We start from the raw sequence: 25,647 nt of genomic DNA, 5'->3' as shown, positions 1-25,647 counted from the left end.
AAATTGAATTGTCCATTGAGATCACTAATTTTCATGTGGTTGGGTGTTAATAACGGGGTTCCCATGAGGGATTTCTTCGAGGAGGTATTGGGTAGATGTCCTTTATGTCTTGTTTGTGATGGGGATGCAACACATATTTCTTCACTATAAATATGTAATTTCTATCTTGAGAGATATTAATGAGGGATTTCTTCGAGGAGGTAGTTGGTAGATGTCCTTTATGTCTTGTTTGTGATGGGGATGCAACACATATTTCTTCACGACAAATATGTACTTTCTATCTTGAGAGGTATTAATAATGCCTGGAGGGAACTCTCTGGAGAATTCCTAAAAAAATTAGATTGGATTCTTAACCCATGTTTCTCTAGTTAGAAGGCTCTTCCATTTTTAGCCATTTTAGGTGATTAGATAATGAGGAATGACAACCTTTTTTATTGAAAAAAAAATATCCTTTGTGTTTTTATGGAATGAATATTCTTGAGAATATGAAGTGGAAAGACAATTTAAACCCTCCATGAACAATACATCTTGAAGTTATTGATAAAGAGAGGGTTTGGGCCTATTTTGATGAAGTTACAGATGTTGATTCCTCTGAGGAAAGAGCTATTCTATCTTTTTTTAATGACCACCTCATAAAAATCTCAACTAAATTATATAGGTACTCAAATAACAAGGCTAAACTTTTTGATTTATAACAAAGATTCAAATAATAGGAGACTCCTTACCTACTATAGAGTGGATGGAAACTCCTTACTTACTATAGAGTGGATAAAGGTAGTAAAAAATATGAAAAAATATAAATTTAAAACCGGTTGTTGAAAAAGTCTAAATTTTCTCAAATTCTCTTCACAATGTCAAATATATCCACGTATATGTATACAGAAAAAGAATCGGACTCGTTGATGAACTATTAAAAGAATCAGACTCATTGATCAACTATTAAAAAAGGACTGCAAGTTAGCCTAAGGACGAATAGGATGGATATACTCTTGCAAAGCTAAATCCAAAACCGTTTTAATCAACAATTTATTTAGTCAGATCATGTGCATGTTCAAAGTTTCATGTGATGACTTTATGCGGTTTTGACATCTTACTAATTTTTTCTTTATTTACACAATAGCTGGGGAGGAAGAAACCATCCACAGTTTTCCAAATATAGTAGCGTGAGACAACAGTCAAGAAAAGGAGAGATGGTAAACTGTGAATGAGAACAACTGCAAACGCAGTACCGATGGGCCCATTTTTTTGCGATGCTTCGATTGAGCACCATCACACTGAAAGTGATCAAAACTAAAAACAGTCCGCTATATCAGGAATGGACGGTGAAAATATCCATGTCAAAATGGAAATTTTAGTAAGATTTTGAGAAAAGCAACTCTTTTTTTGAAATTCAAGTTGTAATGATCAAGTTTCAATAATTTAGATACCCAAAAAGTTTCATACTAATAAATCCATTTTCACTATAAAAATATTCAAACCTTCTGATAATTAAATTTTTTAAATAATCTTAACAAAATTGTAACTTAGCTAAACAACGCCTTTCTCAATTTTGGGAAAAAAGAAAGACCTCATCCCAGGTTATGTGGACGAACAAAGCATTCACTTAATCAATGGAAAATTGATAAACAACTAAGGCAAAGCATTAACTCATTCTAACGCATTCTTCAGAATGCTGACTTTTTAAACCCGTCTTGAATCATGGAGCATTGTACAGAAATATACAGTTGCCAAGTGATGAGTAGTTTATAGAAATATACGGTAGCTGAATGGTAACTCAAACACCTATAATTATTAGGGACATTTTTTAATATTGAAATTTAATTTAATTATTTTAAGAAATTTAATATTTTGAGTGTTTAAATTATTTTTTTCATGGTGGAAATGGATTTAACAATATCAAGAATCTTTAGTATCCAATATTTTAAAGTTTGATAGCGATAATCCAAATCTAGATTTCCAAAAAATTCTGCGAGATTTTCTCAAAATCTTACAGGAATTTTCATAACTTCTTAGAAAAAATTGTAACTTGCCACAACCTAAATGGCACGGGTGCCTAGCATTAAATTGTGTCACACACTCCACAAAGAACAGTGTAAAAATAGTAAGCAAAACTTAAATTTGATACACACACACGCATTGTATAAGAGGTATTCAAATTACCCCCTTGTTCACTGAATGAGGGTGGCAAGTCGAAGTTTCATCAGTCCATTTTCTCAAAAGTGTAGATAATCTGAGTTTTGAATGAAATGAAAGAACAAAATGACATTTTAACGTCCACGAGACTAAAAATAGTCTATGGGACCATCGGTTCCCTGCGTTTCACCTTTTGCAATTCAATCATTTTCTTATTCAAATTGATGATGAGTTGACCCAACCTTCCAACAATCCCCTTGTTGAAAAGACAATGTCAAGAAGCTGATGCTAACATATTCCCATAACTTTCTTGATGCCTTTGAACACATCACATTCCAAAATGAAATGTTTTTCTAATTCCACTGCCCCACACGTGCAAAATGTACACAATCGTTCTTCCTGAGCTTATTTAGGCCTTTTCCACCGTCTTGTTTCACACATAAGTTGATGCGAGCTGATTCTTAATTGAGCAATAAGAACCTTTGGCCTCCTCAGAATGCTAGCTCCAATGAGCCTTTTTTTTGTAGATCACACATAGGGTTGAATTCCTCAATGCAATACTTCTTCTTTCTATCCAACTCTTTTCCCCATACCCATTTACGAAACTTCTCCATAACAAAATTCTTTAGCTCCTTGCTATTTGTGGGACAAGCATTGAGGTAGATATTCCATTTTTGCATCCATGGTGGTTTTGTCTCATCCATGTTTTCTTTCTTTCACCCATGCCTTCATTGAAAATAACATTAGGCCATCTACCTAGTCCCATTTGCTCAATTATTGTTAGATATCTTATGAGTTGCACTATAGGAATTGCTTTGATGGAAGTTTCCCCTGTTTCACATAACATTATCTCATAAGGTACCGAACTTTTTATTTTGAACTTGCTCATGATCAAACGTTTTTGGATTTTCTCAATTTGTTTCCATATTGAGATGGGGTTGTTGCTAGCCCACAATTCACACCCAAATAGCATCACTAAACAAACTAGGAGTCCAAAAATTACTTTAATGGTTTTCCAATCCCATAACTTTGCCTCTCTACATATGTTTTGAAGAGCATATAATGCTTTCCATGGTCCTAAAATTCTCTTCTTTCTGCAATGCTCCTAATTAAATTTGTTGTTGAAATCAATCCTGACGTACTTTTACTCATTTACTTCTTCAAGAATGTTGCCTTCAAAGAAGAATGTACATTGGCTTTGCTTCCTTTTATTAGAGAAAATCATTATTTTTGGCTTGCTAGTATTGACTTGCATCGCCACTGCTCTACAAAAATGATTAAGGGCATATAGGTGCGTCTGCAATCCATGGACCGATTTAGAAATCAATAGCAAGATCATCAACATATACAAGAAGCTTTATCACAAACTCCCCCAACCGAACACAATCTCCACCTTGCATATTATCAATATATAAACCAAAGAGAGTAGGGCATAGAGGGAAACCTTGCTTGACACCAATGTCACTTCTAAATATTTCTAAAATACCTGTTGAGGTTCTAATTTTGACTTTCACCTCTTCATAAAGTCTATGGAAAGTGGGTCTATAATGTAAAGGAATTTCAAGTTCTTTCATTCTACGCCACAACTTATCTCTAGGGATTGTGTCAAGTGCCTCTTTGAAGTCAACAAAGAAGAAAAATACTTCTTCTTTGTCCTCCCAAACCTTTTCAATAGTGTGTCTCAATGTAATACCATGATCCACTATAGAATTCTTCGGCCTAAAACCCGCTTACCCTTTTTCCCTCTTTTCTTTTACTTCTTCCCACTTACTGATTCTGTTTTCTAGCATGCAGCTGAAAAGTTTTGCAAACAAAGGATTGATCATAATGGTTCTATAATTGGAAGGATTATTAATGTCTCCACTTTTGAAAATGGGTATTGCTAGGCTAGTTGTCCAGTCTCTTGGGAATCCTTGTTGAATTATGGCGTTGAATATTTGCATGATGTGCGGTGCAAGAGTGTTCATACCCCATTTTAGATACTCTGCTTGAATTTCAACCATGTCCTTTGACTTTCCTATTTTCAGCTTCTTAATTCCAATCTCCACCTCTTGTAACATGAAGAGCTTTGTAGTTGTGTTGATCCTGGGGGGAGACTCTGCCTCTGATTCATTCTCATAGAGTTGTCTTACATATTCAAACCATTGATTGTATGTAATATTATTTTTTATTTTCTTCTTCCTTGATTGAAGTTCCCACTAGAAAAGGTTTGGGTTATTATTGCCTAGATATATTAACTCTTCTTGCCTTATTTGTATGAATTCATTTTTTTTCCTTTTTAGTATCTACTGATATCTTTACATTCATCCTCTCCTTGCTAGCCTTTTTCAAGGTTCTCCTTATCATTTTTCATTCCTCATCAAACCAAGTGTTTAAAGGAAAACAATTTGATTCTGATTTCCTATTTTTTTTTCTCTTTTTCACTTCTCAAGTGCACTTTGAATTATATATGTTAACTCATGTTTGTTGAAGCTTTTGAATCCAATTTTATCCTTCTGAATTAATCTCTCTAACATTGTCTTGAAGATAGTACAATTTTCTTATGTTAGAATAATTTTTCCCCTTGATAGTGATTGCCGAGAGCATTGGGTTTTCCTCCTATTTTGTATTTCTTCTAACCATGATAACTTTATATAAATTGGGTTATGGTTTGATTTTAAGTCCCAAATATGCTCTCCAATATTAACTTTGTCTATCTTTTCTATCAAGCTTTGTGAACAAATCACATAGTCAATGACACTTGCCCCATTGTATGTGTTGCAAGTGAACTTCCCAAACCTTTTCCATCTATCTAGACCATTTCAAATAATTAAGTTGAAAGCACCACATAGTGTAAGAAACTCCTCTCCAAAATGATTGCTAGCTTTGTCATCTTCTGAACACCTCACCCATTGGGGATTCTTCTCTTCAGTGAGCCAAATAGGATTGTGATCCTCTTTTCAACAAAGAATACTAGTTTGTTGATTTGTTGTTCTAGCATTGAAATCTCCCAATAAAAAAACTTCTCCCTGCTGAGAGTACGCGGAAATATCTTTCTTTAAAGCTACATATGTATCCTTGCTGTCTAGCCCCTTATTTTTGTAAGTTTTTAGACTTGAGGGGCATAATAACATGTTGCAATTCTTATGTGATTCTCATTCTCTGGTATTTTGAACCATAAATATTGTTTATTTGCATCTTCTTCCATTAACTGAATGTGACGACCTTATTTTTCTTTCACAAAAACTAGTATTCCCCCATACTCTTTTCCATTTTCTACTACCTTATTCCAAATTGCTAACTTCAAATAACCATCAAACATAGGAATTTTGCAACCATCATGTTCATGAGTTTCCGTGAGACAAATATGTTTCTACCTTCTGCAATAGGCCCTAACCGAAGTCCCCTCCTCCAAGAGTTACCTCTACAATTCCAAAAAACTAAACTTAGGTAGGTCGGGGTAGGATTTGACTGCTACGCAGTTTGACAGATAAGAGTCAAATTTGAGTCTTCACCTCTTTTCATCCATACTAATCTTGTTGTTTTCCTCCCTATTATCAAATTCTCTTTTTTTTCTTTACTGCGAGCTTGCTGCTCTGTTTTTCCCTGAGGCCCACACACTACAATAACTGCTTTACCATTGTACAACCATGCCCTTCTCCCTTCATTTCTTGCTACTCTAATTTTCTCCACTTCTTCCCTTCTCTCCTCTTGTTGCTTGTTGGTTAAATATTCATCTAGGAAGAAGTGTGAGCCTTTCAAGAGTTTCTTTCTTCCCAAGAGATGGTGTTTGTCTTGCACACTTTCCATGGTGACTTTTATGGGTCGAGGTCTCTCTTCACATATTTCCCCATCCTCCCTGCTTGAAAATTTTTCCCTTTTCAATGTAGTTTCTCTTTCAGAAAGTCTCTTGTCAAATTGAGAGTAGTTTCATTCTTCCCATAATATCTTATTCCCTTGATAATAAAGTTTGTTTCCATGTCATTTCTTTCTTTTTGTTCTCTTTCATGTGCTCTACAAGCACTTGCATATTCTTCTTCCTTTGTCCTTATGTAACCATTAGTGTCTTCAGCTCTAGCTTTGATTTCTTTTGGATCGTCTTTCCTATATTTCTTTTTTTCCTTCTCTTTTGAAATTTCTATTTACTAAGATACTTGTGTATCTACCTGACTTTCTTTGGAAATTATCACATCCTTGTTTGTTTCTTTTGATTCTTTCATGGTTTGCCACGTTGTTTTCATGCTCTGCCACTCTTGTTTTCCTATCTCTAGAGCCTCTTGTAACATTGTTACATGTTCTTTTAAAATTCTATTATCTTCCATTAAACATCAATTTGCAAATGTGATCTCTGAAATTTTGTGGCCCCTTTCCTGTTCTTCGGCTTTCAAAATCTCCTTCCTTGTCTTGGCCTTCATCAACTCTTGGGTGTAGAGATCCAATGACCAAGTAAGAGGTGTATATGTGGGCCTGAAAATGGTTGACTCTTCTTTATGTTTGCTGCTCTTATTTATTTTCTCTCTTTGGAAAATTTTTCTTCTTCTTTGTTCCCATTTAAGGCGAGCAAGCATATGCCTTAAAATGTCTCGATATTGTTTTGCATTTACCCATATCCACTTTCTTTTTTTTCTTGGGTGAGATTGCCAAGCCTACCCTTGCATCTCTAGAATCCTTCCTTGCTAAAAGCCATTGGAAATGCAATTGGGGAATTTTACTGCAGGTGCCCAGAAATAGAGGAATATGCGAGAACCACCTATGCACGCATCTGTGTGGAAATGTACTTCACCGCCGGATTCTAAGCTGAAATAAGTCTAACAAGTAAAGACTATGTGTGGAACCAGAAACTCGATTATGAAAGTGTCCTCTTCAGATGTGGATCCTACTTTGAGACAAGCCATCTAGCAAAAAATTTACCAAAAGCCTCCCAGAAAAATTCTGCTAGAAAAAACCACCACAAATCTACATGGTGGGAAGGAGCACAAAAAGAACACTACACTGTCATCAAACAAGAATACTTTAGAGAAAACTTTGAATCACAAGAAATTGGACAATAAAGAAACAACTCTCAAAACAAGCAGGGAGAAAGCCCTGCCCAACAATAAAAAAGTGAACTCAACAACCCCTCAAGCATCAACAATTATGAGGATTCGAATACCGCACAAAATAAATCTTCATTTAACAGCAAAGTAGATCTCCTAGACCAAACTTCTTCTCCGACTATCTTCAAACGGACGAACACAATAGATCATGAAGCTAAGACACCAATGTCCCAAGAACCAGAAGAGATGAAGGAGATGCAAGATAAAGGAATTTGGAAGACGATAGAGAAAAAAAGAAAGCTACAACACCAACCTCGCCAAGAAAGACGAGGAGCCAGACAATTAAAAACTAAGAAAATTATAGGTCCGATAGACCAATTTGGTCTCAGTGGACGTTAACCACTATCATCATCATCAATAATTTTTTAATCTTAACTATTTTAGAAAGTTAAAGGATTTTTTAACTAAAATATGTGCTTAAACTTTAAATCATTCATAGAATTGATTTCTCTGGATTTTAAATTTATTTATTAAATTTCAAGTTTAAATTTTATAACTAAAAGAAATGTTGAAAATAATAATCACTTATAACAAAAATAAACTATTTTATAAGATGTTTAGAGTAACTTGACATTATTCCAAACCTAAATTTTACTTAAATAATTAAAAATATATATATTATATTATATTAAAAAACAACGCAAACAAGGAAAGAATTCAGGTAGTAAAATGACATTGATTCACAAGTTTGTTTCCAAATGATCTAGAGTTTCTTGTCCGACAAAATTATTGGCTTGTTCCGTGTAACCCATTATTCCCTTTCATGGTACCAATAAAATTTAACAATATAAATCTATGAATTTTTAAAAATGTAAAATGAATATGTTGTGAAGTAATTATAAGTAAAAAAAAATGTGACTAATATGTTTAAATTTTATAATTTGGTTATTGATAAAATATTTTAATACTTAAAAATATGTTAATAATAAAAAAAACATTTTAATTTGCATCATAAAATGTTTAGATGTACATGTTATATAGAATATTTTAAGATCAATTGCTTATACATTATATATCATTTTAAAAAAATTATAAAGATATCATGAAGAAATTAATTTTTAATGGTTAATATATTTATTTGTTATTATGTATATTTTATTTAACATTTAAAAATATAATTTAAACAATGAAAAATAATACATTATATTTTACATTTTAGCATGTTGTCACAACCCCACGGCCAAACAAACAAAAAAATTACGCTAAAGTTTGAAGTTCTTACCCAGCGGTTTAATCAAAATAACAATTACTTTGCCACCTCCGCTACATACAAGGTCTGGTTTACTTTTAATGCGGGGGAGTACTTGTGACAACGCTTTCAGTACTGATATTAATTGGTAACACGCTCAGAGCTGGACACATCAGCCATCACCTCGGGGTTGGCTCAACATTATCCCCAAGACATAACTACACGGTACTGTCAAATGTATTGAACCTGCAGCGATATGGCTCTCCTCGGGATTCCTAAACTGATCGAAGGTGGAAAAATCTGTCTACCCCATCGGACGGCTAACCTTGCTCCTTACAATCTATCAGTTTCTTACCACCGACGTTGGAGCTCATTTGGTTCATTTGGTCTTGGCTCTCGGGAGAGTTCCGCTGCTCATGAGTTAGCAGGCCTGAGGCATTCTTGCCCTCTACCGGAGATCTTCCAGCAGAGATTTGGCAGATTTCCTTCCTAACAGGTCTGGTTAATTTTGTTTCCACTGTTATTATTTTTCCCACCAATTTTGTTTTCACCCTATATGCTCCGATAACACTTAACTACTATTAATCACCTGTTGGGCTTTGTATTGCAGGTTCTATTCACCTTAATCATGCTACGTTGTCGATGGTGGTAGTTAGTTCTCCCCTTCTCAGGCATGGATGCGCAGATCTTCACAGGTAAGTCCGTTCCTCTACGCCTCTGTCGTTTGGAATCAAGGTGGAAGGATTACTGGTTATAATTCAAATGACTGTCTGAACGTTTTCCTTGCCAGGTCGGGTTACCCGTCCCTGCTTGAGGAGTTTTTCTTTCATTTGGCTCTGCTTCTCTGGGGCCATACCCTACAATCTACAACCCAGTAAAGGGTTTCGTCTGCAAACATACATTTCGGGGTTATTATTGTGTTTTAGTCTCATTTCAATATTCTGCAACATACTAGCTTGTACAGAGGCCTTGTAATAATGTTACGCCATTTATTGCCTCAGTTTGAGGTTATGTGGTTTAAGACCGATATAAATTTTTCCCTATACATGCATTGTTAGGTTTATCGCTACTGGGTTGAGCGTTAGCACGCCGCTCCCCCTACTGTTAATGTGTAACCCTAAATTTTGTTCGAGCAAACTATCATTCGGCTCTTGTTTATGCTACAGACACTGCTCTTATTTCCCTTGGTTGTTATCTATGTAAACATGGGGATTGCTCAGCAATATATACACTTTGCAGTCTATTTGGTTTATTTCCTTGCTGTGCGTGATTCTATATTGTCGGTATAATGAATTTAAGCTCCAGTTTTATCAGTTGTAATTTCTGTTGAACACATCGCATTAATTCAGAAATAGAAAGGGGTAACCCCCTACTCTTTATTTCATCGAATTGGGCAAGGTTGCTTGCGTGAATCCTTGCTACAGGTTATACTTATACAAGTTACAGGGGTCCTTCTACGACCTGGCCGGTTCTTACTATCATAATTTATTACTTGCTTGTGTCTAATGAAAAACATCGACCCTCGCATGTTTGGCCGTATATATATATATTTGCATGCGTTGACCACAGTTCTGTCTACAGCATGATATGTGCATGCATTGGTCACAGTTCTGTCTACAGCATGATATGTGCATGCATTGGTCACGGTTCTGTCTACAGCATGATTAAAATGTTCGTCCCAGCCCGAGGCAAAGGTACCCTAGCAATTCTTGTCTTGATGTTTTTGGTGAATTGGATATAACTGGATTACTTGTACATGGTTTCGAGTTCCAATAATGAATCTACCCCTTGTTTTCCATATTATCGAAGATTAAATGAAAACTGGACAGAGAGCGCTAACTGTCATATTCTCTGATATTTAAGCAATTATGTATATTTGTTTTTTTTTTTTTTTGTACAATGCATTCTCTGCTATTTTATGCAGTTATGTATATCTGTTTCTTCTTTTTGTTGTCTTTTTCTATGGCTCTTTTAGAAGGTTCCCTGACAGTTCCGCTCATAACGACTCCCTGAGTTATATGGGATTTTCCTTTATAAATAAAAGAACAGTTCTCTTTATGAATAAAAGAATAGGGTTTCCTTCAAATAAAAAGAACAGAAAACAGCAAACCCATGTACAGTTCTGCCACTAGGTTTTACTCTCGCAGGATTTCCCAGTTTAATCTTCTTTCATCCTCCTCTATATTATAATAGGAATAGGAATTAAACTGCCCTTATAAGCTACCTATTAACATCAGGACAAGAGAACTGCCTCATACCTGGTGTTCCTCTGATTGAAATGTTGTTTTCCGGCAATAACCTGGAGGAATGAGAATTGGAATTTTTGAAACTGTGTTTAGATCCTTCTCCTTTTAAAAAAAACAACCAACTACCCAAAACTGGGTTTGTCTTCTATCATCCGCCCGACCACGAGATTCGTCCTTCAGGACCAGAATCTCCCCCCTTGCTTCTTGCCAGACCTCAATCTCAGCAAGCTACTCGCACCTCGAGCAAGGCTATCTGATCATCACCAGACATAGCCACCTCCCTTTTCTTGGAGTTTTTTTTTCTTTTGTTCTCTACCTGTCCTCCCAGCCCAGACCAACCCCCTTCCCCCCCCCACCTCCGGGAACCTTCCCAGTTAGAGGAGGTGGTTAGGGTAGCAGTTCAGTGCAACTGTTTTCTCCAACTTCCCTCTCAGAAGTTGCCTGCATTTCCAAAAGATCCTTTTCCATCATATTAAAAATAATATTAATAATAATAACAATGATTTTAAATTCCAAAACATTTTAATAATGTCATATTCAGTGCTGTTAAATTCCAAAACACTTTAATAATGTCATATTCGGTTTTAACCACAGTAAATTCAAATATTTACATTTTTCTTGTGGTATTACACATGTGAAAAAATTTAATCTCTAAACTCATATTAAATCAAAACTTAAAATAAATTTATATTAATTTTAATAAAAATAAAAATTTCGCAATTATAAAAAAAAAACCACAACCAAAAATTACGTGCGGAAGAAATTACATCTCTAAACTCATATTAAATCCAAACTTAAAATAAATCTATATTAATTTTAATAAAAATAAAAATCTCCCATTATTAAAAAGAAAAGCCACATCCAAAGGTTATGTGGACTAGCAATGTAAAAACAATAAGCAAGGAATCTGAAAGGTATTGGAGGTGACTGATGCGTCAATTGACTTGTGAAAATAACTTTGTCAATGGAAATTTGACTAACAGCTCCCCAAGTAAACTGATTGTAAGGCATTCATCAAAATGGTGACTTTTAAAATCACTCTCGATTTATAAGCATTGACAAAAATATACTGTTGCAAAATAATGAGTATTTGATAGAAATATATTTTTGTTTAATGTTAACTCAAACAATTATATGTTGGCTCCTTGTTAATAGCGGTGTAGAAGGTCAACACTCCCTGTGTGTTATGTGGCATGTGCTTAAATCTAACAATTTGTGTCTATTTATTAACACATGGGGGTTTTGGTGTAACGGCAATCGTGACTCCAACAAGTGGTATCAGAGCCAGAGGTCTCGGAGTTCGAAACACACTAGGCTCGTGTTGGGGGGAGATTGTTGACTCCTTGTTAATGGCAGTGTAAAACGTTAGGTCAATGCTCCCCGTGTTTTTTGTGGCATATGATTAAATCTAATAATGTCCTGTGTTTCGTGGCATACGTTAGGTCAATGCTCCCCGTGTTTTTTGTGGCATATGATTAAATCTAATAATGTCCTGTGTTTCGTGGCATCTGCGTTTTGTGACATGTGCTCCATATCATTTACAGCTAAAACCATTCTCCAATATATATATATACACACAAATGATATTACAAATCTCAACCACAACGAAAAGACAGGATAATGTTCTTCAGTCAAGAATAGGCGTTGTCAGAATGATGAATACCAGATTCAAATCCAGAGGCGTTGTCAGAACGATGAATACCAGATTCAAATCCGGAGCCTTAAACAACTTTCAACTCTAAAATATCCACCCCAACCCTAGAAAGCAGGGTGAAACGTCTGTGCGGCGCTTGATTCTTTCAAGCGGAAAGAAGCACAGGAGGTGGCCTGTGATAGATTACCCTTCCCATGTTCTTCCGCGTCTTTTGGCTTTTGCCTCCCTTGTCATTTTCAGTCATCAAATCTCCTGTTATAACTGATGATGATTTGTTCTTGATGTTGTTGAAGGGCACCATATCTTCTATACTGAAATTCCACTCGCTCTCCCACCGAGGTTGAGCGCATGCAAAACACAAAACACTTACTCTGCAATGCAAATCCAATCAATTAGATCAGAATCAATATCTACCAGTAACCCTGTAAATCGAATATACAGACAATTAGCTATTGTTATGAAACAAATATGTTGTTGTGGCAGATGAAGACCATAGGGGAGTTATTAGTTGGCACAGGACCTGCTGCTTCTGATCAGAACATGATTTTGGAGGGTTGTGGTCATCGTCCGAGTACTCCGCCTGATCACATGCCAGATCTGGTGCAATAACGTGGGAATCCATATAATCTATGTATGTGCAGTGAAAGAGATTCAACTTACACCATATGTTGCCGAATGACAGGCTTTTATGTTATTTGTTTCTTGAAATCCCAACAGCTGGGAAGCAAGCAGCAACCCACTGTTTTTGGGATTTGAAATACAGCAGCGTGAGATAACGATGAACAAAAGGAGATGGTAAACCGTGGTAGACAACCCCAAACGCAATACAGTTGGGGCCCCTTGTTTTGCGTTGTTTGGATCCAGCCCACCTCCGTCCACTAAACTACTCGCTTCATGCGATTTGCAAGTGGACTCAGCAGAGCGGTAAATAAGATGATTTTATTTTTGATAAAGTTAGTTTATCAATGACTCAAAGTTTCGTTTCACGGTTTATTTTTTCAAAAAATTATAATAAATACAATCATTTTATTTTCGACAATGGTGGTCTTTTCAATGATTCAAAGTTTCATTTGAAAAAGAAAAATTATAATTATAATTATTTTAAAATCCTTTAAAGTTTTCAATGCTGATGAACTTTTACTTTCAATTAATTTTTTTTTGGATTTAACAACAATTTTGATTCGATAAAGAGGGAATAATGATAGGCCATGATAGGCTCCTTTGACACTTAATGGTAGACATAATCTAGAATCATGCTCACCGAACATGTAGTACATTTATATGAGATGATCTATGAAATGATGGTTTTTAAGATCATGTTTATTTTACCATTTAAAAAGTCAATTAATTAAAAGAAGTATTGTGATATCTTGTGTTTTATGTTTTGCTTATGAGTTTGATTTTGATTTCATAGTGTTTGAATATTTTAAATAAGTAAAAAATTGTATGATACCGATTCACCCCAAGTATAATTGTGAATTCAACAATATTCAATTAGATACATTATAACATCTTAAAATTTTGAGCATACTTGCTTCCTTAATCTATTCATTAATGTGTGCATACTTGTTGGTCCTTGTATCTAAAGATACTTTGCATTGAAGCCTTTCTTTTTCAATCGTCTTAGGGATGTTATAAGGTCCTCTTTTAATTTTTCTATCCTAAAGTTTGATTTGAACAAATTCATTCTAAGTATTATTCCGCTCTTCAAGCTAAATTTCTATTCTACTAGAGAATTTGAGCAAATCTTTGTGATGTTGTTGGATTGAAGACTCATCTTCCTATAAAAATATTCTTGCACATCCTTTAATTTAATATTTTTTGAGAGGCATTCCACTTTGAAAATCTCATAATAGCTATGTTGACTAATTAACCTCCCCATTTGCGCCTTATCTCATCTTTGTTTTTGGATACAATGCAAAATATAGGGCTTAAGGTTTCTTGGTGGTATATTTATGGGTTGATTAAAAAAATGATTATACACTTAAAAGAGATTAAGAAGTCAAATGTTCATGTGGTTGCTATAATGTAATGTTCTTAATTAGGAAAAACAAAGATATGCAAAGAAAACAATAAATACAACAAAAGGAATTTTAAACACTCAGTGAATACCCATGTAAACTCCAGAAATGATAATCAACTGAGCCATTGTATTAAGTAATTGGAGCAATAGAACAATAGTGTGGAAGGAGTGCACCTGGGTTTTCCTCAATGGAAATCATGACAAAACGCAGCTGATAAAATAACAAGCCCATATGATAGAATCAACTACTCCAATGATGCCCTGCGCTGCATTTGAAAATTGCATTGTTTGTTGGAAAGAAGCTACTACTCCAATGATGCCCTATGCTGCCTTAGAAAATTGCACTATCTATTGGAAAGAAGCTACTGAAAACCACACCTCTGGTGCTTAGAAAATTTTGCAAAATTACCCCCAAGCTCCTCGCAAATAACCCACCAAAAACCTTTTTAACCCATTTTTCTTTGGTTATGAAGATGTTCTATTTATAGTGATTTGGGGTATTGTGCTAGTTAGAAATGACAACATTTTCAATTGGAAAACAAAATCTCCTTTACTTTATTCTATTCAAGGGATCAATACCCTTAAACATGTTAAGCAAGAAGGCAATATAAGCCTTGCATGAATGATACATCTAGAAGTCAGTGATAAGGAGGGGGTTTGAACCTATTTTGATGGGCTGCAAAAGATGATCCTCTAGAGGGAGGAATTGGATTAACTCTATATATTAGTGATAAGGAGGGGGTTTGAACCTATTTGATGGGCTGCAAAAGATGATCCTCCAGAGGGAAGAATTGGAGTAACTCTATATATTTCTGATGATTGTTGGATAAAATTTTGAATTAACTTAAGTAGATGCTTAAATAACAAGAGTGAACTTGTTGCCTTAAAAATTGTTCTAAGTTTGGCTCTTGAAAAGGGGATACACGAGATTAAAATTATGAGAGACTTATTATTTACTCTAGAGTGGATGAAGTTGGTGAGAAATATGAAAACTACAAATTCAAGACTAATCTTTGAGGAGTTCCATATTTTCTCAAATTATATTCCTAATGTCAAATGTGTAAATGCATCTCATTGATGAATTGTTAAAATATGGATTGTCAGTTGGTCTAGGGATGAACAACTCACAAAGTTCAATAACAATACTATTTGGTGACTTTAATAATTGTATATGTTTTAATATCTATGAGAGATTATCCAACATATGATATCGTAATAAGGTACAATTGTTGGGCTTATAGAAACCACATGAATATTTGACTTCTTAATTCCTTTTAAGTGTATGAGCACCAACCTCATCTCATTAGAAAAACTTCCTTTTTTTTAATCAACCTACAAATATATCACCAATCTAGGAAACCTTTAAGCCCGATATTTTACATTGTATTTAAAATAAAAATGAAATAAAGTTTAAATTTTCTTGTTTAAATTGGCTTCCTTTGCATATTCAACCTTGAATTGCTTCCTCTTTAATTAAACATTTTATTTACATATAGCACAAAATGACATAAACAAAACAAAAAACACAACTACATTAAATCTATTTCCATTATTCTATTTCAATTATGAGTTATTGAAAAGAAATTTTAATTCTCACCGAAACTAATAGTAACCTTAAAATCAAAATTACATTAAATCAAATTCACTTCACTTTCTACCCGACTCCAATATTCTTATCAAAACTAATAATAACCTTAAAATCAAAATTACATTAAATCAAATTCACTTTCTACCCCCTACTCCAATATGCACATAGGGTTCGGGCTACCATTTTTTTTTAAGCAGTGAAAAACATGGTTTCATAGGAAAGGCTCGAGATAGTGAACAAATTATCTTGGTAAGATTTTGTTTGAACAGAATTAACTTCCTCATAACGTGAGCGAATTGAACAGAATTAACTTCCTCATAACGTGAGCGAATTGAACGTTGGTTGAAAAATTTAGTAACCGACAAATTTTTGAATTTTATAACATTTCCCAAACTATTTAAAATAACTTCCAGATATCCGGGATTTAGAAATCTAGAATATATGGGAAAAGACAATTTAAAAGAAAAATCTATATTTAAATATACGATATCCGAAAAATAGAAATGGTTGAAATCAAGATGCCAGGTAATCACCCTATAATGAATGATAAGCTAAAAAAATGTGTTTTGAATTTGGATTCTACATCATATTTCCATTTCAGAGTGCCACATCAAAAACCCAGGTCAGATCGTCCAATCTTAATTCTCCAAATTTGTTGAATTCACATTCTTACAAAAGCTTATAAAAATAGACTTTTGTCTTATATTTCTTTATTGAAGGTTAAAAGATGGTAAGTAAGCTATTTAGTGGGTTTTATTACTTTCTCTATTTCATAACATGTTGGGCCCTTATACCCAAGGGAGGTTAAGGGACCATAAATAACAAGTGCTGCATGCAGCCGGTAGTCCCTGCCGGGGCCTGCCAGAAGGTCTACGTTGCAGATGGCATAACGGCCGAAATTTTTTCGAAATTATTTTTAAATACTGAAATCATAAGAGTAATTTTTTATTTTGTAATAAAAAGATGTCGGTCGAAATTGTTTTCAAATTATTTTTGCAGATTTGTTTTTAAACGAATTGTATTGGTCAGAGTACAAGATGTCGGTTGAAATTGTTTTCAAATTATTTTTGCAGATTTGTTTTTAAACGAATTATATTGGTGAGAGTACAATAATTTTTTTTTATTTTTTAATAAACATGTCTTGTCTATTGTTGGCAAAGCAGTGGTGGTGAGCCAGATTAAATCCCTATAAATGACTATTAAGATATAAAATTAATAGATTACCTTAAATAGTAGTTGATTAATTCACACTAAAAAGACTCACCGTAAAAACCAATAAATCACTTTAAAATATTAATTATGGATTTATATATCAAAATTACTTATAACTTTAAAAATTAATAAATCCAAATTGTCCAAAACTTTTATTTAATATATATTTAATTTATCTATTATAGCCTTTATATTAATAAATAATTTAATCAACTCCTTTTACATAAAAATTTAAAGTTAAATCATTTTTAAAAAACATTCGAATTTCTATTTATTTTTAAAAATATGAAATCATGATTTTTACATCACAATTGTTATGAAATCCTATTGATTTTTAATTTGTCAAAAATATAAACTTTATTTTAATATAAATAGTACAGTACGAAGACTTGCGATAAATATATTGCATTTATTTGTCCGTGGTCCTGATCCTCCGCCCACTAAGTTTAATATCAAAATGGGCTTGTTGACCGAAAGTATCGTCCTAACAATTTGGACATCAGCGCTTGCATACATCTCGAACAATATTATATCCAAGATAACCAGGAAGTAGGTGTAGCATTCAACCAGGTAAGCAGTTGATGCTTCCTGAGGCTTCTTTTGATTTAATGACATACAGACTTAGCACTCAGGTAAAGCCTTTAATATGGGTTGAAACTCAAATTAGAACGAGATTAAAAAAACCGTGTAGCAATCAATTTAAGGAGCGAAGTACAACAACAAATGTTGAAATTGAACTTCGATTACCCGCTGATTCCAACTTCACCAAAGATTGCAATCGATGCAATAATCGTTCCAATACGCAAGATCCTTCACTGTCGTCTCCAGTCCTTTGCATTGATATATATATTCAGTCAAAGACTTGGAAGAGTCGAAAAGACAAATCAATAAAAGACATAGCAGTAAACCTGCATCGAAAGATTGTGGTGTCGGTTCTGTAGTTTTCCAGGAAATCGATGTTGACAACTATTGCAACATTGTGCTGGTGGATGATATTCATGGCCAGTGGCAGGACGTTCTCAATCTGCTACCCAGGTCTGTCTTAGTCAACTGTGCACCTCAGGCTTAGTGTTACAAACTGTCCTTCCAAGCTCTGATACCAAAATGGTGCAACAACTCTAACCATAGGTCTTTACAAAAAGAATAAAATTAAACTGAAAATCACACCAAGCATATGCACATAAAAATATGAGAATAATTAATAAAATAATTAGAGGAGAACTTCTCATACATCACACTCACTCACACACTTTTACCTTTTACATCCCTCATGGGATCACCTCCATTTATACAAATGGATTAGAACTCACACACTTCTATCTCTTACATGCCTCATGGGCTCACCTCAATCTATACAAATGGATTAGAACCCAAAACCTCAATCTATACAAATGGATTAGAACCCAAGGTAGGTTCTAGATCCCTCAACAAACTCCAACAATATCTCTCTTGATCCCTAAAATCTATCATCCAAATCCTTATCCCTAAATAAGACCTAACTAATCCATAATCCCTTCAAACCTTCCACAATACTCTCGAATCTTCTCCTATTTACAATAATTTTCATTCTCTCTTAAAACTATTAAAAATATACATTAATTAATTAAATCCCACTTTAAAAACTAGCTCCTCTAGTAAATGATTGACCCAGATTAGATGCTCCTGCATTAGTTAAAAATAAAAGTAATCTTTCTATGTTTAAAAGAATGGGATAATAGGAATTGATAATAATAGTGAACTTTTTTACTCTTGAAACCAGAACGAGAAACGTCAACTTTGGTTACTACGTCAACTTTGGTTACTATTTCCAGAAATAGTTGTTGGCATCATAATTAAAATATGTGCAGAGGTAACCTGAACGAGATTAGAGAAATCCTAGGGTTATATAGGGGAATAGTAAAGAAAAGAAAAATATGGAAACCTAAACATGCAAACTAATTTATATACATAAATTAATGATATGTGAGGCACAAGCATTTTTCAGTGATAAAATTTTGATGCAATTAAAGTAAGCTGGAAGTTGGTTAGTTCTTGTACTTGGATCCAAAGGTCCGTTCTGAGAACAATCCTACTTCCAAATACAGATAACTAAATACTCAAAGAAGTATGGACAAAGCCTAATGGTGTTAGGATCCGGCTACCTTGTTGGCACTGGTAATACCTATTGTAATGAAATTAAAGATATAATGAATATATCAACACTAGTAATCAAAACATATCATGAAAGAAGTAATTCAATGAACCAACTATTCTAGCCACGAAAATAATTCTCAGAGAACAAATTATTACTAGATCAATGTCCCAAGTAATGCGACAAGTAACTAAGAGCACTGACTAAAAGGCCCAAAACCCACCATTCATATTGAGTCTACTAAATCAAGAATCAACTATGTTAGACAATAATCAGTGCAACACGAATCAACAAGAATCAAGTATTTTAATAGTCAAGAGAATTAAACCATTCATATGAGGAGTATCACAAGAAGTATTATAATTTTAAACAATTATATCGAAATTCACTTTTAAGGATTTAACCCGTAAGGCTGAGAAGAATCCTTTTACAATCTGGAGTGATGAAAAACTTCGTAAGACATCATAAACACATATACCGAGACTGTGCTCTGATTTTTAACAAAAAGGAACAAAAACTCTATAGGGTGGAATATAAGTTCCCTAGTAAGAAACCCGAGCTAACATGGAGTCTGAATAATCAAATACAGGAAGAAACCTTGAAGCTAGGAGTAAAAACAACTAAGATTGAGATTATGGGGCTCACGACCCTCTAACTAAACAACCCCGAAATTTCCAGATAAGAGAGTTAAGAATCTGGAAGACAGAAGGAACCTCTAGCGACAGTGAGGTCATGGAAATCGAAACCTCTCACCTGCAGGGCAACCAGAATACATTAATCCACTAATGTTGCCCATCGTTAGAGTTGGGACAAAGAAAAAAAGAAAAGGTGAGAAAGAAGAGAATGTTAATTCAAGGGAATTGGATCCCTTAAATCTAAGGAGAATTTACCTGGTAAGGAGCAACAGGGCTCGACACTGCTCAATCGAATCTCCTGCTACAGGAATAAAGTAAGTCAAACTGTGTATGAGGTTTTGTAAAGTTTGGAGAGGAGTGAAGAAGAAGAACACAGTAAGGAACAAGCGTAGGCTGCCAGAGTCAATTTAGCTTGAAAGCTCAGCCACAGCTAAGTGACATGCATCAAACACTTGGCTTCCTCTCTAACTTTACTAACACTTGGCTTCCTCTCTAACTTTGCTAACCCAACACGTGGTTTCATCTTAATAAAAAGTGGCCCCAACTGGACTTAGGATAAAATGAACTTTGGATAAAATGAAGGCACGAAAAAATCACTGCTGCAGGGTGCCAGAAAACTTTGTATAAAACAAAGTTACCACAATATTTTTGTCTCGGGCCAGGTGAAGGCCGCAATAAGAGGTACAATATTTTTCAAAGGAAAACTTTGGTTAAAATTTCAGTGAATCACATTGTCAGCATTAAACTTTGGTTAAAGTATGTTTAGGAGGAAAAAAAATCGGTCAAAAGATGACGATCAATCGATCGCTATAGTCCAGGCAGGGACTAATAAGGTGAACTATAAACCAGGCTATTTTTTTGAGTAGGAGGTCTGGTTGAATAATCAACCTACAGTGTAATATATTTTCAAAGTCTAATATATTTTCAAATATTTTATTAGAAATTACAATTCTCAACTATGACAAAAATATTCAAAAATGTTATTCTTCAACTCCATTCTAATTAATCTTTGATGAGTTCTATTCTGTTCCACATGTGCTTTTATTATTTAGCTTTCAACATCTTCAGTAAACCAAACTAATTTATCGAGAATTGAAAAAATGAAATAAGTAGTGATTTTCTTGCCTTGCATAGCATATGTATAAATATAAGTTGAAGGCAATATAATTTTTTGTGGTTAATTTTTGTAGTTATTATTTACTTTCTGCAGCCATTATTTACTTTAAAAAATATCATTGACGTAAGTTTTGATTGCAAGAACAAAAGACAAATCATTCAATAATAAATTTGTTGTATGTATAGATAGCCTACAATTGCCATTACTTTACAATAGATGGGAATTATTTGCAATTCCAAATTTGTTTGGTGAGAAAAACTACCTAATTGATGTGAAACAATGGAGACCATGTTCATTCAAGAAGAAGCATTGTCACAATGATGACTTATCTAGATTCAAATTTGAAGCTTTGAACAAGTGTAACTTCTTCTAAAGTATTTATCTTAACCTAAGAAAATTGGGAAAAGAGACTCAAAGAGAAAGAACCACATGAGGAAATCTATGATAGATTACCCTTGCCATATTATTTTTCCTGTTTTGGCTTTTGCTTGCATTGTCTTTGTCTCTATTCAAATATTATTTTTTAAATGATGATGATTTCTTGTTGTCATTGATGAGCACCCCATATTTTATGTTGAATTTCCCCTTGCTCTCCCATTGGGGCTATGTGCATGTATGACACCAAAACGCTTACATTGTGATGCAAATCCAATCAATTCGATGGTCAACATCCAACATGAGTAACCTTGTACATAAAACATTCAAAATGAGTAACCTTGTACACCTATCAAACAAATATGCCATTGTGGTAGTTGAAGACCATTTAAGAAGAAGAGTTATGACCCAAGAAAGATGAATATAAGTGGCATTTTTTATTTCTTAACATGGGGTGGTTCTTCACAATGGTTTTGGGGTCTACATGAACATTGTGGGACTAAATGAATATAGGGGTCCCATCTAGCAATGGAGAGGTTGAATCTTGATTAATTACAATGTTGTGCTCTAATGTGCATGCATGGAAGCTACTTGAACTTGAGTTGAATCCGTTGGATATTATTGACTATCTACTAGCTCCAACTTTTCTTCTTTCAAAAGGTAAAGTAGCAGTAGTTATAGAAAGCTTGATATATCTGGAAAATATATTTTACACTCAAAAGAAAAATTTGTAAAAAATAATAGTTGATTATGCTTCCTAATACCACTTATGGTTCTCGAGGATGAGAAGATATTTAGATGAGGTTTAATAGAGTCTATACCCTCAAGAGGGGATTGACATTTGGATTTAAAAATTTTCAGAAAGAAATTACTTAGGGCTATGTCACATTATAGAGAGTTGGATATCGAACTATTCATGACATTATGTGGAACTCGAGATACCAAGTTCATAGTTTGGGATTGGTTTTGCGGGGATCTAGTACCTAGATTCCATATAGAATGAAAAATTGACTCCTTTTTCTTAAGTAAATATAGAATATTCCCATGATTATGAAAACATTGGATTTCACAAGGATTATTCTTCCATTTCTGTCTTTGACAAGGTGAGAGATGGAGTGAAAGTCGAGATAGAAGAACTGAGAAAAGTGGGTGGTGTAAGAAAGTTTGTGGTTTGTGGATTTCATTCCCTATTCCTTCATTGTCTTTTGTAGACTTTATATCCATGACCTCTGAATTTTGTGGCTTCGAAGGGGACCACCTAAATGTCTAGTGCCTAAGGATGTTTTGGGCTTTATTTGCAGGATACTCAAGGGAATCTATTTTAGGGGGTTTCTCATCCAAATATCCTTCATTACATAAGTAATATAGGAGTTTCAAATAGTGATATAAGGAAACTAAAGGGATTTAAAAAGCTAAAAAAATATATTAAGTGGAACGATTCACTAGTTAAGATGGTTCTTGGTGATGATGTGGGTATACATGATGTTGTGAAAATAGATTCTTCAACACTGTTGGAAGATTTTTGGGAATAAGGACACGAATTGTTTCATTGAAAGAGTGGTTAAAGACTAATTGGGAGCCAATCCTTTATTATACACCTACTTGTTACATCTTTTCAAGCTGGTGGATGGGGCTCATTTTGTAAAGTGGAGATGATGTAACGAAGGTTTTGGGTTTGGTGTGATAGTGGGGATCAACTATGATTATTATTAAAAGATGGTTTCCCTTGTTTGACACAACACTGAAAAACGAACATGTGTCCTTGGTGTGTTAAACTTCCAAGTTTACCCATTGAGTTTTGGACCTTAGAATATTTAGGGAAATGAAAAAAGTTCTGGCCATTTTTTATGAGGCTGATATGGGGTTTATTAAGATGGGTTTGATGCCAGTAGCAAGGATGCTGGTTGGAGTGGATATTAGGGATGGAATGGCCTCTGATTTTTTCATAGACATGGAAAAATGAATTTTTTGTAGGGACTATATTACATAGGCATTCCTTTCAGATAATAATACTAGTTTTTTCCATCAATTTGAAAATCATAGGAGAAACATTAATACTATTTTGAAAATGCAAGGGATGGTTTATAAATTTTCCAATTCAAGAGTTTTTCCAAACAGGGCGTTTATCACTTCAAGAGAATCTATAAGGAGGAAAAAAATCTACAACTATGGAGTTTCTTGGGATGATTAGTTTTTTTCCTAATTTTGTTTGAGAGGAGAACAGTAAGGAACTTGTTGCTCCTATTCAAAGAGAAGAATTACAAGAATTCCTTTCTTTTAAAAAAAATAAGAGATTGGGTATGCATGGTTTTCAGATGGATTTTTTTCAATTATTTTATGACTTATTTGAGGAGCATTTGATAAGGGTCCTTGAACACTCAAGGATTTTTGAGAAAATTATTTCTTCTCTAGTTCCACTTTCATTACACTGATACCAAAAAATAATAATGAAAAAATATTTGAAGAGTTTAAGTCCATTTCCCTATGCCTCATACAATGAAAGATATTTTATCCAGTATTTGAAGAGTTTAGGTCCATTTCTGTATGCCTCATATAATGAAAGAGATTTGATCCAAATCTATTTATGAAGAGTAATTTTGTCTCTTTTGAGGGAGATGGATACATGAGATAGTGGGGGTTTTCTGAAGATATCAAATTGATGAATTAGTAGCCATGGTAATCAAAGTTGGTTTATCGAAAGCATATGATATAGTTAGTTGGCTTTATTTGGGACTTTTTTTTGTTACATGTGGGTTTTAACTTAAGTTTCGTCAACTAGGCTATGAGCATGTAACTTCAATTTTCTTTATTGTTTTAATAAATGGGATTGTCTTCGGGTTTTTTAAGAAAAGAAGAGGAATAAGAAAAGGATTTCCACTTTCTTCATCACTCTTAGTTGGTTATTGAAGTATTAAGTATGGGGCTAAATGCTCCAAAAATTTTAGGTTCTTTAAAAGCTATTAGGATAAGGGGATCATGAGATATAAAAAATACATTATTTATTGATGGAATTCTTTTGTTTTATGATGATTCAAGAAGAGACACAAATATGTTAAAAGAAATATGGAATCTCTATTGTGTTTGGGATTGAGTATGGTGATCACTATAGAAAAATATTCTATCTCCTTTTTGAACATATGGTAGAGGAAAACATATTTTCAGTGGAATTCTTTCCTACACGATTGTGATTGATAGGGTGGGATTAAGAATCCCAGTTTTTTCTTGAAACCAAATGATTACACTAAAAGAGACTGGGGTGGATGATTTCCAAGGTGGAGAATATATTGACTTTATGGTGTAATAGATTGATAAGTACATTGGATCCAATTACTCGACGAGTGATATTACTCTTAGACGAGTGATTAATCTTAGATGAGTGATATTACTTGATCCAATTGGAGGACAAAACATGAAAGCACTCATTAAGAGGTGATCTAGTTTTTATAATGAGGGAGAACGTTGGTAGGTTTAGAATAATACTATACTACTCTAATTCACAATCATGTTACAACGATGACAAGGACACTCTTTGAAGGAATGCCATAGGTAGTAGATATACTCTGAAATTGGTTATGAAGTATTAAAAGATGAGGAGCCTTAATTTGAAATATACGGTAGTTCAAGAGTAATTGGAAATTCAATTGTTGGTTGAGATCACTAATTTTCACGTGGTTGGTGTTAGGACTCCAAATTGACCACTTTTGACCTTGTATTTTTGCTATAATATTACCCTCTTCAGTCCATAAGTTGAAAACCTTGATTATATAATGACCTAATCATTCCAAGGTATGAAATAACTCTCCTCATTACTATATGTTTAATCATTCATTACATATTAATGTTATCTTTATAATTAATCTTTGGAGAAGTTAACCAAGTTGCCAAGTAACCGTTGAACTGTCTAAAGTCTGCAGAAATTATAGTTCGCAGTTGTTGTAACACCAGAAACAGCAACTACGTAGTTGCTGCAACACCAGAAATAGCAACTACGCAGTTGCTGCAACACCAGAAACAACAACTATCTAAAGCAGGGAAAACGTTATTTTGCAACAGCTGGAACACCAGAAATGGCAAGCGGAAACAGCAACTATCAGAAGATCGGCAGAGCTCCATGCTGACACAACACGATCAGCAACTGTCCAGAAAGGGTAAAACACAGTTACAGTTGTTGAAACACCAGGAACAACATGAGTTTACTAAATCAACAACAATGGTGAAGCGGCAAAGGATAGTACGAGGATTCCAAGAAGACGGTTGAGGTTCGTTTAC

At 34.1% G+C, this 25,647-nt stretch overlaps 1 long non-coding RNA gene across 1 annotated transcript; it reads right to left on the bottom strand.

Annotated features, from left to right (window-relative positions):
* Window positions 1–19,971: 19,971 nt before the first annotated feature.
* Window positions 19,972–20,241, bottom strand: LOC149255734 (uncharacterized). Its single transcript, XR_016266410.1, has 2 exons — window positions 20,142–20,241; window positions 19,972–20,004 (listed from the first exon to the last, which is right to left on the bottom strand). It is a non-coding gene; the product is annotated as an uncharacterized LOC149255734 (long non-coding RNA).
* Window positions 20,242–25,647: the final 5,406 nt, after the last annotated feature.

This window comes from Pinus tabuliformis, chromosome 7, assembly GCF_031772625.1.
Source record: "Pinus tabuliformis cultivar Carrire ecotype Pingquan chromosome 7, CPIR1, whole genome shotgun sequence".
In the NCBI taxonomy this organism is placed as follows: domain Eukaryota; kingdom Viridiplantae; phylum Streptophyta; class Pinopsida; order Pinales; family Pinaceae; genus Pinus; species Pinus tabuliformis.
This window is presented reverse-complemented; position numbering and strand designations above follow the sequence as displayed.